Raw genomic sequence first — 15,482 nt, 5'->3', positions numbered from 1 at the left:
TTGCAGGCATTAATCCAGAATGGCAATACACTTCATTACCCAGTGGATTATGGGCTAAACCATCTTTATCTGGTGATGATGTTGCTCCTCTGCACCCTCTGCATCGAGCCATGTCCTTGCCAGTACTGGTTAAAGCGAGGAGATGATCATTCTTCACCTTGCCATGCCCAAGCCGGCCACCTTTGCTCTCCCTTTCTCTGGCCTCTCTCTCTCACTCAAAACTTGTCCAGTACATGCCCCAGACGTTGTTGATCATCACCCTGCCCAGCTGGAACTCGCGCGACGCCAGCATTGGTCGAGCCAGGCCGTGCCCAGCACGCCCAGATCATGCCAGCCGACATGATCACCGCGTACTGGACGCGCCAGAGCGGCTCGCTGTGCCGTCGTCTCAGCCCATCCCTGCATCCCTACGCCTGCGTCGAGCACCACCTCCCTCGCCTCTACCCCGTAGACAAGCTCCTTAGCCCGCGCATGCACCATCATCGCCGTCCTCCTCCGCTTTTGGCCGCGCACGCCGTGACAGAGACCGCATGCGCCCGAGCCATTCCATCACGCCCTGGACGAGCTAGCTGCACCTAGAGCATCGTCGTGATGCCGCCTACAAGATGCTGTCCTCGCCACGACCTTTCGCACGCCGGAGCGGCCGCGCCATGGACACCCTCTCACAGCACCCGCCGGTCACATATCCCTCTATAAATAGAGCGACCCCGAGCACCATCTCTTCACACTCACTCATTCTCCTCCCATCCTTGCTTCCTCCCGACCACCCAATTTGACAACACCTCGCCGGAGTAGCTCGAATTTGAAGAAGAAGGCCGCCAGTACCCGGAGATCAGCGCCGCCGATTGACGCCTCCCCAAGCCTCGCCGACGGTGCCAGACGCTTCCTCATCGACGTCAACGTCACCGCGCACCTCTCCATCGACCGCCGGCGGCCTACAGCGCCCTCCGACCCCCTAGGTACGCCGCCAGCTCGCTGGAATCCCGTCGGAGACGACGACGATTCTCGACCATCCGATGCGCGTCTGATCCAACGGATCATATCCTGCGTACCGCTTCGCGCGTTTAGGAGCCGCTGACGAGTGGCCCCCAGCTCGTCAGGCAGCCCACTAGCACCAAATGCTTGTTGGGCCACGCTGCGCCGTTTAAATTCGTTTCGGCCCATTCTGTTTTCCCGCGTGGCCCAATAATTCAAATATGATTTAATCCATTTAGTTCGAATCCAATACTGCTGCCAAGTTCAAAATTGAATAGCTTTAAATCTACAAATCCAAATCTGGTGATTCAAAATGCTATAGAAAGCTTATGAAATTATCTAGCTAACCTCACTGGATTCAACCCCATATGTTGTGTAGTTTTTGAATAGAAAAAATAACAAAACAGATACTTTTCAGTATTCAAATAAATCTTAAAAATCAACCATTGTGAATTTTGAAGTGAATCCAATTGCAATAATTCACATTTAACAAACCCTAATTTACTATGTAAAAATATGATATGGGTTCTGTATATGATCATGGGCTAGAAGCAGAATATTGGCTATGTAGTCAATACTAGCCCATTTAAACTATTTCAAATTTTAGGAATTTAAATCTATGAGGTGTAGCACCTCATTTAAATCATTCTCACAAGTGATATGGAGTAATGTGTTGACCTTTAAATGCTTAGGCTCATACTTGCTCACTTGTAGAATTTAAATCAACATAGTATTTAAATTGCCCTAGTTATTTAAATCACATGAGATGATGAATCTCATTTAAATCACTTTTCTCAAATACTAAGTATGAAGTGTTGACCTTGGTCAACATGGGATCATCCCTGGTTATTTGAGAATATTAAATCACCTCAATAGTAGTTTTTATTAAATTAGTTACAACTATGTGTTAACTCATATGAGAGGTATTCCTCTCATTTAAATCTTGTTCTCAAGTAATTCAACATGAGGTAGTGACCATGGTCTATATAATCTCATATTGAGTTATTTGGTGGCATTAAATCACTACCATGTGAGTATTAAATTGCATGAGGTATGGAACCTCCTTTAAATCATTTTTCTCAAATGATAAGTATGAAGAGGTTGACTTTGGTCAACCCAGGTCATATATTATTCATAAGAGAAATTAAATCTTAAGAAGAATTCAATGAGAGGAAATTATTTCTCCAAACCAAAGAGAAACCTTAATTTAAATTTTCAATGAGAGGAAATTATTTCTCCTAATATTAAAAAGGGAAACCCTAGAATAATTGGTTGATAAATGTTAAGTAATGATGCTAAGATCCATTGTGTGAGCCATTAAGGCTAATTAAGACTACTTAAGTGTTGTTTGGTGATTGTATCCTCGTATTCGTTTATAGACGCTAGTACGGAGACTATCAAGAGGAAGAGGTCTTCTACCAAGAGGAAGAGCAAGAGAACTTTGATCACATCACCAACCAAGGCAAGCTATTACCAATGCAAGCTAGACTAATGCAAACTATTTTGGTTGCAAGTTTATATTCTTGCAAAGTGCAAGGCTCTACAAGAGCAAGGCACCATTACATTTTACTTTATGAACCTATCCCAAGTTTTTACTTATCCAGCTTTACTTGATTTTATTTATCAAAGTTACTTTTTGGTTTATGATCCACTTGGTTGAATTATAGAGTAGTACAAGAGCATCACACTTAGCCTAGCAAGCTCCAAGATACTTAGCACCCCTCATAACTAGTTGCTAGTGCTCAATATGAAAAGTGACTATTATAGTTGGGGACTTGTGAATTGAAATGACTTTGAAAACCTTGGAATGATGAGTCATTCTATTGAAAGATTTTGAAGGTGAATATGATTGGTGAATGACTTGGTGAAATTTTACAAAAACACTGATGGTTGGGTTTGGATACGATACCATTCCAATTTTACAAGTACCCCCACAATACCTGAATCTGGGTAAGGCTTAGCTGGAAACTTATGTATTTTAGTATGGGTTCCCTCTAAACAAGCGTCATAGGGGTTATGCCGAGGCTGCCTCCGTACTGGTGAAGTGATGTGAAATGACGTGAAATGAGGTGAATGTCCGGCCCAAGCCCTGTGCAGTTCCCAGGCTGACCGCGTGTCTTCACTGGGAGGCCAAGCTCATGGGGAGAGGTGCCTATACTAGAGTATGTAAATGAAAGGTTAGGATTGGTAGTTCGCGTACTCGCGTACGATAAATCAGGGCCGATTACCCACGACAAACTATTGCAATTGTTGTGGCACAAGTGTACAACCTCTGCAGAGTTAAACCTATTCGAATAGCCGCGTCCGCGGTTATGGACAGTTGGAAAGGCCATACTGTTCCGTCATCAGAACTTTTCCAAAAATATGAATGATGACTTGTGACTTGAATTGAAAGGTGACTTTGACTTTGAATCACAACTGAGTTGTGGGAATGACACTAATGTTCCCACTTGAGTTAGTTAAATGAAGAGGTTTTGGTTTATTAAAGTGCTTATGAAATAAAACTGGCATTATGCAAATGAAACTAGAGCTTAGAACCCCCTTACTATAGTTGATAGTATTTACCTTAGTATTAGTTTGCGAGTACTTTAAAGTACTCATGGCTGTGTCCCTGGCTATTCAAATGGCCAGACTATGAAGAGGAGTACCAGAACCCGGAAGAAGGACACCAGGACGTCTACGACAACTAGGATCACTCCTGACGTCAACAGTTGCATGTGGAATAGATGGACTACTACTACGCTACTTTCGCTTCCGCTATGTGTTATGTAATGAATAAATAGAACTTCTATTATTGTAATGAGACTGGATCATGTGATCCTTTATTTGTAAGACGATTATGTGTTGTAATGAATGATGTGTTGTGATATCAATCTATTATGTCTCGCAAAAACAATATTCCTGGGATTGCGAGGAATGGCATAATAGGCATCTGGACTTAAAAATCCGGGTGTTGACAGATTCAGGAGATCGCCTCCGGCACCCTGCCGGAGAGGGGATTCATCTCCCGGAGGACTCTACACCGCCATGGTCGCCTCCGGAGTGATGAGTGAGTAGTCTACCCCTGGACTATGGGTCCATAGCAGTAGCTAGATGGTTGTCTTCTCCTTATGTGCTTCATTGTCGGATCTTGTGAGCTGCCTAACATGATCAAGATCATCTATCTGTAATACTATATGTTGTGTTTGTTGGGATCCGATGAATAGAGAATACTATGTTATGTTGATTATCAATTTATATCTATGTGTTGTTTATGATCTTGTATGCTCTCCGTTATTAGTAGAGGCTCTGGCCAAGTTTTTACTCTTAACTCCAAGAGGGAGTATTTATGCTCGATAGTGGGTTCATGTCTCCGTGAATCTGGGGGAGTGAGAGAAACCTCTAAGATTATGGATTTGCTGTTGCCACTAGGGATAAAACATTGATGCTATGTCCGAGGATGTAGTTATTGATTACATTACGCACCATACTTAATGCAATTGTCTGTTGTTTGCAACTTAATACTGGAAGGGGTTCGGATGATAACCTGAAGGTGGACTTTTTAGGCATAGATGCATGCTGGATAGCGGTCTATGTACTTTGTCGTAATTCCCAATTAAATATCACAATACTCATCATATCATGTATGTGTATGGGCATGCCCTCTCTATTTGTCAATTGCCCGACTGTAATTTGTTCACCCAACATGCTATTTATCTTATGGGAGAGACACCACTAGTGAACTGTGGACCCCGGTCCATTCTTTACATCTGAAATACAATCTACTGCAATTGTTATACTGTTCTCTGCAAACAATCATCATCCACACTATACATCTAATCCTTTGTTACAGCAAGCCGGTGAGATTGACAACCTCACTTGTTTCGTTGGGGCAAAGTACTTTGGTTGTGTTGTGCGGGTTCCACGTTGGCACCGGAATCCCCGGTGTTGCGCCGCACTACATCTCGCCGCCATCAACCTTCAACGTGCTTCTTGGCTCCTACTGGTTCGATAAACCTTGGTTTCATACTGAGGGAAAACTTGCCGCTGTACGCATCACACCTTCCTCTTGGGGTTCCCAACGGACGCGTGTGATACGTCTCCGACGTATCGATAATTTCTTATGTTCCATGCCACATTATTGATGATATCTACATGTTTTATGCACACTTTATGTCATATTCGTGCATTTTCTGGAACTAACCTATTAACAAGATGCCGAAGTGCCAGTTGTTGTTTTCTGCTGTTTTTGGTTTCAGAAATCCTTGTAAGGAAATATTCTCGGAATTGGACGAAATCAACGCCCAGGGTCCTATTTTGCCACGAAGCTTCCAGAAGACCGAAGAGTCAACGAAGTGGGGCCACGAGGCGGCCAGACTACAGGGCGGCGCGGCCTAGGTCTTGGCCGCGCGGCCCTGTCATCTGGGCCCCTCGTGACGCCCCTTGACCTGCCCTTCCGCCTACAAATAGCCTTCGTCGCGGAACCCCCGATGCCGAGAGCCACGATACGGAAAACCTTCCGGAGACGCCGCCGCCGCCAATCCCATCTCGGGGGATTCGGGAGATCGCCTCCGGCACCCTGCCGGAGAGGGGAATCATCTCCCGGAGGACTCTACGCCGCCATGGTCGCCTCCGGAGTGATGAGTGAGTAGTCTACCCCTGGACTATGGGTCCATAGCAGTAGCTAGATGGTTGTCTTCTCCTCATTGTGCTTAATTGTCGGGTCTTGTGAGCTGCCGAACATGATCAAGATCATCTATCCGTAATTCTATATGTTGTGTTTGTTGGGATCCGATGAATAGAGAATACTTGTTATGTTGATTATCAATTTATATCTATGTGTTGTTTATGATCTTGCATGCTCTCCGTTACTAGTAGATGCTCCGGCCAAGTAGATGCTTGTAACTCCAAGAGGGAGTATTTATGCTCGATAGTGGGTTCATGTCTCCGTGAATGCAGGGGAGTGACAGAAACCTCTAAGATTATGGATGTGCTGTTGCCACTAGGGATAAAACATTGGTGCTATGTTCGAGGATGTAGTTACTGATTACATTACGCGCAATACTTAATGCAATTGTCTGTTGTTAGCAACTTAATACTTGGAGGGGGTTCGGATGATAACCTGAAGGTGGACTTTTTAGGCATAGATGCATGCTGGATAGCGGTCTATGTACTTTGTCGTAATGCCCAATTAAATCTCACTATACTCATCATAATATGTATGTGCATGGTCATGCCCTCTTTATTTGTCAATTGCCCAACTGTAATTTGTTCACCCAACATGCTGTTTATTTTATGGGAGAGACACCTCTAGTGAACTGTGGACCCCGGTCCAATTCTCTATACTGAAATACAATCTACTGCAATACTGTTCTACAATTTTCTGCAAACAATCATTTTCCACACTATACATCTAATCCTTTGTTACAGCAAGCCGGTGATATTGACAACCTCGCTGTTTCGTTGGGGCAAAGTACTTGGTTTGTGTTGTGCAGGTTCCACGTTGGCGCCGGACTCCCTGGTGTTGCGCCGCACTACATCCCGCCGCCATCAACCTTCAACGTGCTTCTTGGCTCCTACTGGTTCGATAAACCTTGGTTTCATACTGAGGGAAAACTTGCCGCTGTACGCATCACACCTTCCTCTTGGGGTTCCCAACGGACGTGTGCTGTACACGCCATCAAGCAATTTTTCACGGCGCCGTTGCTCGGGGAGATCAAGACACGCCGCAAGGGAGTCTCCACATCCCAATCTCTTTACTTTGTTTTTGTCTTGCTTAGTTTTATTTACTACTTTGTTTGCTGCACTAAATCAAAATACAAAAAAATTAGTTGCTAGTTTTACTTTATTTGCTATCTTGTTTGCTATATCAAAAACACAAAAAAATTAGTTACTTGCATTTACTTTATCTAGTTTGCTTTATTTATTGTTGCTAAAATGGGTACTCCTGAAAATACTAAGTTGTGTGACTTCACAACCACAAATAATAATGATTTCTTATGCACACCTATTGCTCCACCTGCTACTACGGCAGAATTCTTTGAAATTAAACCTGCTTTACTAAATCTTGTTATGCGAGAGCAATTTTCTGGTGTTAGTTATGATGATGCTGCTGCCCATCTCAATAATTTTGTTGAATTGTGTGAAATGCAAAAATATAAAGATGTAGATGGTGACATTATAAAATTAAAATTGTTCCCTTTCTCATTAAGAGGAAGAGCTAAAGATTGGTTGCTATCTCTCGCCTAAGAATAGTATTGATTCATGGACTAAATGCAAGGATGCTTTTATTGGTAGATATTATCCCCCTGCTAAAATTATATCTTTGAGGAGTAGCATAATGAATTTTAAACAATTAGATACTGAGCATGTTGCACAAGCATGGGAAAGAATGAAATCTTTGGTTAAAAATTGCCCAACCCATGGATCGACTACTTGGATGATCATCCAAACCTTTTATGCGGGACTGAATTTTTCTTCACGGAACCTATTGGATTCAGCTGCTGGAGGTACCTTTATGTCCATCACTCTTGGTGAAGCAACAAAGCTTCTTGATAATATGATGATCAATTACTCGAATGGCACACCGAAAGAGCTCCACAAGGTAAGAAGGTAAATTCGTCGAAGAAACCTCTTCCTTGAGTGATAAGATTGATGCTATTATGTCTATGCTTGTGAATGATAGGACTAATGTTGATCCTAATAATGTTCCGTTAGCTTCATTGGTTGCTCAAGAAGAACATGTTGATGTAAACTTCATTAAAAATAATAATTTCAACAACAATGCTTACCGGAACAATTCTAGTAACAACTATAGGCCATATCCTTATAATAATGGCAACGGCTATGGTAATTCTTATGGAAATTCTTACAACAATAATAGGAACACACCCCTGGACTTGAAGCCATGCTTAAAGAATTTATTAGTACACAAACTGCTTTTAACAAATCTGTTGAAGAAAAGCTTGGGAAAATTGATATACTTGCTTCTAAAGTCGATAGTCTTGCTGCTGATGTTGATCTTTTGAAATCGAAAGTTATGCCTAATGACATCATAATAAAATTGTTACTACAGCAAATGCCATCCAAGTTAGAATTAATGAGAATATAAGATTGATGGCCGAATTGCGTGCTAGGTGGGAAAGAGAAGAAAATGAAAAAGAAGATAATATAGCTAAAGTTTGGACTATTACCACCACTAGTAATGCTAATGCTACACATGTTGCTGCACCTCCTACTATTAATGGTAAAATAATTCGTGTTGGCAATGTTTCCACTTCTAATGCAAAGCGCGAGAAACTGCCTGAAACTGCTAAAACTGCTGAAATTGCCTGTGATAAAACTGCTGAATTTTTTTCCAACATTGGGGATGATGATCCCATTGCTTTAGATTATAATGGTTTGAATTTTGATGATTGCCACATCTCTGAATTTATAAAGTTCTTACAAAAACTTGCTAAAAGTCCTAATGCTAGTGCTATAAATTTGGCTTTCACGCAACATTTCTCCTATAAATGTTCAAATACTACCCGGCCATGCAAGCCATCTGAGAGGGGCACATCAATCCTGGTCGCACGTTTGTGAAACCCACCTCCCACTTTCTTCCACAGCCGTCCGATGTGGTGAATTTTTTCTCACCAGTTGCTTCTCTGGATGAGTCTATGACGGTTGGGCCCTCTTGTGAATGGGGTCCCGTGGCTAAGAGAAGAGGGCAAATGATTCGCGTTGCTCGTTTTTTCCGATACAGTGGAAACCTAGACTACCACGATTGGTTCCAGACCACCTCTCGTCCCCCAATCAGCCGCCGCCTCCTCTCCTCCTCCCCCCGCCGCCTCCTCTCGTTTTCTCTCCCACTGTGCTGGTCGCGGAGGGTGAGCGGCGTGCGCGGGCGGCTTCCCGGAGGAGGCTAGCGGCGCGGGCGGCGAGGAGACCGGCTCGGAGGTTGAGCTCGCGCCGTCTCACTCTCCCGGCCGTGTATGCGGGCACAACGGCAGCGGCTGCCTCAGGAGAGGAGGATGCGTCGGCGGTCCTTGGTGCGGGACATCCGCTCGAACTGGCGCGGGGGAGACCGGATGAAGCAACGGCGGCGAGGCTCGCGATCTCCGGTCGCCACCACCTCCACGCCTGGCGGGGCTCGAGATCCCCCGCCTCATCCTTCCATGCCTCTGCACCCGACGATGACGGCCCGGCCATGTTGTTTGGGCGAGGAGGCAACAGATCGGGAGGCAGCGAGATGAAGCCTTCAATCCTTCTTCCATGGCGCCACCTCGACCTCACGGATCTTGCTCGTCGTCAGTCAGGATCCGGTCGGCCGAAGCAGTCCAAGAGGAGCGGAAGCTGCGCGTCGTCGGCCAGGGCGAGTATTCTGGCACCTCCTCAGCGTGGTACGATTTGTTGACATGTGCCTTCCTATACTGCTACTGCGAAGTTTCTTATGTTTCTTGCTTGGAGGTTCAGCAGCACGAGAGGTCATGGCGAGCAGCACCACGAGGGAAAAGAGAGAGGAAAAGTGCAAACGCCCGGGGAGGAAGAGCAGTGCGGCCGGCCGGAAACGATTCAATTGATTGCAATTCTGGTGCTCCACATCGCCCAGGTATATAGTCTGTCAAAAACTGCCCCTTCTTTCTATTCTGATCTCGTGTTTACACTCGTCTTGCTTGGTATTCTTTTCCCTTATCCTCATCTATATTTCTGATTTCATAATAAATCATGCGAGATGGATGCTACTAATCGAGGAGTAGGTTTATATACGTTTGAAGGTGGTAACCTTCTGTAATTTTATTCGAGAGAAGAACAATAATAGTTATACCATCATATTGGCTTATCAACTTGGAGACAACTTTGTTGGCTGAAATTCTGCAAATGTACCAATTTTCTTGGTCATGCAAACTTTATTCTTGGTTCTTGTGTACTCGATGTTTCAAGTTCATTTATACAATTATTGGAAAAAGGAATACAGTATTGCATTTCTAAAGAAATTATAATGTAAATATCAATAGCGGTGAATTAAGGGTAATCTATAATTACCTTGATAATGTATCTCAATATGTTCCTAACAATTCATTTTATAGGAATCGAGAAGATTTGCGCAGAGGGCCTCTTCATGGTTTCATGGTCGAGCTCTCAACAGCCTGCTGCTCCTAATCCTTAATGACCACATTGCCACCCCTTGTCGTCGTTGTCGCTGCGTTATGCAGCACTTGCCATCACCTCTCTACTCCGCCATGCCCCGTACGGAGTCGTCGGCTGCCTCTCATTCCCTCCAGTTTACCCGCTTCCACATTGCCTTCAATCTCGGGGAACTTCAAGAACAAGAGGTGTTTGGTTTCTTTGTAAGCATATAATACAGAGGTTCTTGACTCTTGTCTTTCATAGTTTTACTCAAGCGTGAACATATAATACAACTAATTAATGTGAATATGTGCAGTTTTAAATATACAGTATATATAGTACAGATGCTCCTCTTTCCATTTTTATCCTTCATGCGAAATATCGTGATTTTTTGTTCGTCAAGAGCTACAGATTCATACTCGCACTTTGTGATTTTGTTCTTTTTTTCTTAGGATGTCATTTCCTTCGCTAATTACGGGTGTAGTAGTACAAGTTTACTCACTTATCCCCATCTCACCTCTCTTTATGTCTATTGATAAATTAATCTTGGTTTGCAATATGTATTGCCTTGCTCAGACTAAGATTTATTTTCTACTTTGAGTGAATTTGTCATTCTATTTTTTGCATTTAGTTTATGTCAGCATTGGAAACGCTAGCCTATTTTGTCGCTATCTATATTTTATATTTTAGTTTATCTCTCCATTGAAAAATGGTAGCATAAACTTTCTCTGGTGAATTTGTTAGATATCTATTCTAGCTAGGCATAATTATTGTTATTTTATATGACCATTTACAGGAGGAATTTTTTGATCGTAGAAATTCGTTCTTCTGAAAACTGGCTTGAACTTTTACGTGGAGGCATGCATATATATAAATTCTGGAAGATTATTTTCAGATTATCACCTTCGATCTCCCGCACTTGAAGCTTTTGCTTCTGTGGTAAAACAATCCATCACTTAATTGCAGACATTCTCAATCCCAATACAGTACCATTATTTAGTGCAGACATTCATGGATAAACTTGGATTCTCAACTTCTCATTGACTGAATTATAATGGTTGTGGTGACCTTGACAGTCAAGGTAAAGTGACTCATTTTCATCATGTTGGGTGTTTACATTTGCTGATTATTATGGTCTTAGGCTGTTGTTCATGAATTTTTTAGGTTTTCTCAAGTTCAGTCAAATATGATATTATTTATTTAGAACATTTCTCCCCAAAATGAAGATAATGATGTGGGCGGAGCAGCTGGCCACGGGGAAGTCGAGGGCGACGGGCGGTTGGAGAAGGCGCAACGCGGTGCCGCTGGTGGGCGTGGGAGAGCAGGCCGCGGCCGGCGAGCTCGCGGAGGCACGCACGGGTGCGGCCACCGCCGGCGGACGCGAAGGAGGAGGCGCGCCTGGCCGAGGTCGGGTGGGAGGAGGCTGCGTGGCAGTGGGCGGCGGATCAAGATCCGGATCTCCTGCTCTCTCTCTCCTCCTGGTCTTCAACGACACACGACAGATGGGGAGGATGGCTGGGAGGTGGTGACCTGCTTCCCAAGAATCCATGAAGAAGCTGGAGCTTGTGGCACCCTTTTGCTATAGGCCTAGGTATGTGATGTCGTGCATCCTTTCGTTCTTTGGCAGACCCTCCTCTTTCTCGCTTCATCTCTAACCCTTTGGTTTCTCTAATTTCTGCAGGAACCAATGGAAGAAGGAATGGAGGAGAACAAGCATATGAAGATGAGTACCCGGACGATTGGACGAGAGCAACATCAATACACATGTTGCTGGCAGGAGAGTGATGCAAATATCTCGCTGGATTCATGATTTCTTCTCTGTCCTAGGTAATATGCTAGAATTAATTTTGAAGTTGGCGGGTCAAAGCTGCATTGTTTGCGTCCGGTTGCTTTTGTAAGCTGTCGAGAGGACTTCTCATGCATCACCCTTGAAATTCCGGCTGGTTTAGTTACCTCACCAACATCGAAGCTCAAGTTATTATAGCAAGCAATTAGACTCGAAGCTTGATTGTACGTTGGCTGTTATCCGTAGGGTTCGTGAGTTGGAAAGGAGATGCTACTAGGCTACCCGGAAGATGTATTCAAAACTGAAACGCTCTTCACACTTGTCTAGGATGGCGTCCAAGTCAATTGTTTTCTTTGGTGACCGGGTAATGTAACCCATAACTTGCCAAGTTATGAATTTATTTTGCTAAATTGACTCGATGTCATCTCTGCGAGTATGTTTCCTGAATCCTAATATGTCATTAAGTTCATTTCACCATAAGCAAATGTTAGTGTTTTAGTTGTTTATTAAAATAAATATACAGTTCTCCTTCAAAATACATTTGCTATCTTCAACAGATTTTGGTAATTGGCAACATATATTTTAATTCATATTAATTTATTTTAGTTTTCGTATGATTTACATCTTTGTTAATATGTAATGGTCAAATGTCCAATGCTCGGTAATTTTTTGAATATGTGCTTTCCTTCTGTAGTCTCGGTTTTCGGATCTAAAGGGCATCAAAATGTTAGTTTTTTGTATTTTGGTTCAATTGCCATTTTTAGACAATTATGTTACTTCAGATATCTTTCGTGCTGAACTGTTGATATGATATGTCTCTGCACGCTCCTTTTGTAACGTGGGTTCTTCGCTGCAGAAGTGTACCAATTGTGTTTAAAGAAGTTAAGAGGGTTTTCATTTTCCCTCAAGTAAAAGTAGTCAGCTCATAGGCTGGCGTGCAAGTCATAGTTTGTAGAAATTTGTAGGATAAATTTTTGGAATATGATGTTTTTTGAAGAAAGAAGGCATACACCCAAGTTAAATTTGTAGAACAACTATTTAGAATATGATCTGTAGCAGCTAAATTATATGAGGTTTGTTAAGCCTCCAGCTGAATCGTCAATCTTGTTGTTCTCTAATGGAGATGGTGATACTGGTTTTCTGTTTTAGATGCCAACCTCCTGCTGTTCTACCCGGCTACGACGGGCTTCGTGTCTCTTTCTTTCCAAGTAGTGGCTCGGCTTCTCCGTCGGGCTTCGGGTTCTTGCTGGTGCTTAATTATTGCTTATTACATGTAAATGTGGTAGGTTTATCTAATCAGCACTAGGGCCACGGCGGTGAAATGGTCGGGGAAGGGTACGGAGTCCGTAGAGGATGTGGCTATTATTTGTGGCCTTACAACATGAATTTACCTAGCCAATATGTAAATAGTTTGATCTGTATAAGATTATTCACAAAAGTTTGATTACTTACCTTATTGCGGAACTATATTAAAAGTGTAAATCTGTTTTAGTTGTCAGTTCTCTCAACATGTGTTTGGCATGTCTATCAACTCTACATAAATGATTTGTTTTTGGTTATTTGGAATCTCAGTGGCTTATCTTATTAGAAATATGGTGACTGTTTTTATACCTAATGCTCAATGGCGAATGCTTAGTTTTAGCTTCAGAACGGAATGTCAAGCTAATTCGATGGGTCTTCTACGGGGTAAAAAAATGTTCATGTTTAACTAGGCACGGTTACTGGATGCCAATAAGCACTGCCCGCTATTGTTTTACAATTGGAATTGATCAACCGGTTTGGTGATGCTGAGTGCGAGCTGCAATTCATCTTCTTTTCCTCTAGACCGTGTATGTCTCTCCATCTCCGATCCCTCCTCGTTTAGTTGATTTGTTCGGTATGTTATCGGATCGCTCGCAATCATTTTGTTTACTTACGAGCTGATGCAAAAGAGTTATGTATAGCTGTCATTCTACTTCTAAAGACCGCTAGGATACCAGGCCATACGAGACACTTGCGAGGGCAAATTCATCCAGACAGAATGTAGATAGTTGGATTCAAGAGTCAGAGGTGCATTATGAGTTTATTCTGTACTTTTTTATGCCTGCAGATTGCTATTTTCTTTTAGTTTTTAGCATACAGTTATTGGTTGGAATAAACAATGCCAAAAATTCGTTCTGAGGTTTTTGTGCACTTCATTATGGATAAGCATTCCGAAACAGCATCCCTTCTTTCCCATTTTGCTAGCTCTGAATTCAAGGTCCCAAATCAAGGTTTGGTCTATCTTGGTTATCTCTTGTTGAGTTGCTTTCTGCTTTACTACTTCATTATTATTCCTAGGGTTTGTTGCCTGTTGGTGTGGTCAGAATACACAATTTAGGTGCTGCTTTGGACCAGTAAAATGGTGCGTATGCAACCTTGCCAAGCTTCATGCTCTATATGATTTAAAGATTGATGGAAAAATTAAGAATCCATACCTAATTATCTGGTAGATGTGGAGATGTTAGCGGAAGTTAAGATGCCCATTGCATTTTTAAGGATTTTAATATTCATAATTTACTTGATGATTATGTTTGAATACTTGCATATTCATAGTTTGATCTCGTATAAGATTATTTACAAAAGTTTGATTACTTACCTTATTGTGGAACTATATTAAAAGTGTAGATCTGTTTTAGTTGTCGAGTTCTCTCAACTCTGTGTTTGCCTCATGCAAGGGAAGGTCTTGATTTCGGAGCGCGGTGGAGGCTTGCCGGACGGCCGGCATGCCTAGGAGATGCGGGTAAAGCGGCACCACGGGGCTGAGGTTCGGCTTCTCCCTCCTCTCTTTCTCTGTCTCTTCCTCTTTGTCTATCTCTCTCTCATCTCTCTTTTTCGTTTCTCTCTTCTTTTCTGGTGGACGAGGGCACAAATACAGGGAACGGCGGCCAGATGCTTCGGAGGAAAGGGTGCGGTGGGTTGAGGACGTTGGTGGACTACTGGATGCCTAGAAGGAAGGAAGAAGGACCAGTGGCATGGCCTCAACGGGATGAGGAGAAGGCGGATTCTGGCATGGCATTCACGATTGGATTTTCTTCTCAGTACCTTCGCTTCCATGGGTGTTTGTGCTGGCTCATGTTCCGATGGATTACGTCTGGCTTACAACAGGCGCCTGCAGCCCTGTTTCCCCAATGAAATCAGGTTCCAGTGAACTAAGTGGCTGCATCCACAAGGTAGTATGTAGGACCTTAATTTGTTACTTCCCCTTGACGTTGTTGTCTTCTCTTGCACTGTAGATGCTTTGTCGATTCCGAGTTAGAGGTTATTCCGGATCAATGTATCGAGTTTGTCATTTACTCTATGATGCCCGATCCGTAGGACTTTGTTGTATTACTTTTTTCCTCCTACTGTTTCCTTTTATATGTCTTGATAAGATATTGGCTCTCCTGATCCACATGCTATACATGATGTAGGTACTGAGTTAGCCGGTTCCGAGAGTTGTTGATTTGGCTAACCAGGGCAGCTCAAGTGGAGCGCCTAAGAGAGGCGAGCACCGTCGCTGATCCGTCTCCTTGCTTACTATACCCCAGGTGATTCTTGCCATTTGGCGCAGCCACAAATATTTGTTAGCTGATCCTCTCTCACCTCATGCATCCTCTCACTCTGATTTAGT

Source organism: Lolium rigidum, chromosome 4 (genome assembly GCF_022539505.1).
Source record: "Lolium rigidum isolate FL_2022 chromosome 4, APGP_CSIRO_Lrig_0.1, whole genome shotgun sequence".
NCBI classification, from domain to species: Eukaryota; Viridiplantae; Streptophyta; class Magnoliopsida; order Poales; family Poaceae; genus Lolium; species Lolium rigidum.
The sequence above is the reverse complement of the archived record's forward strand: the minus strand, read 5'-3'. Positions refer to the sequence as shown.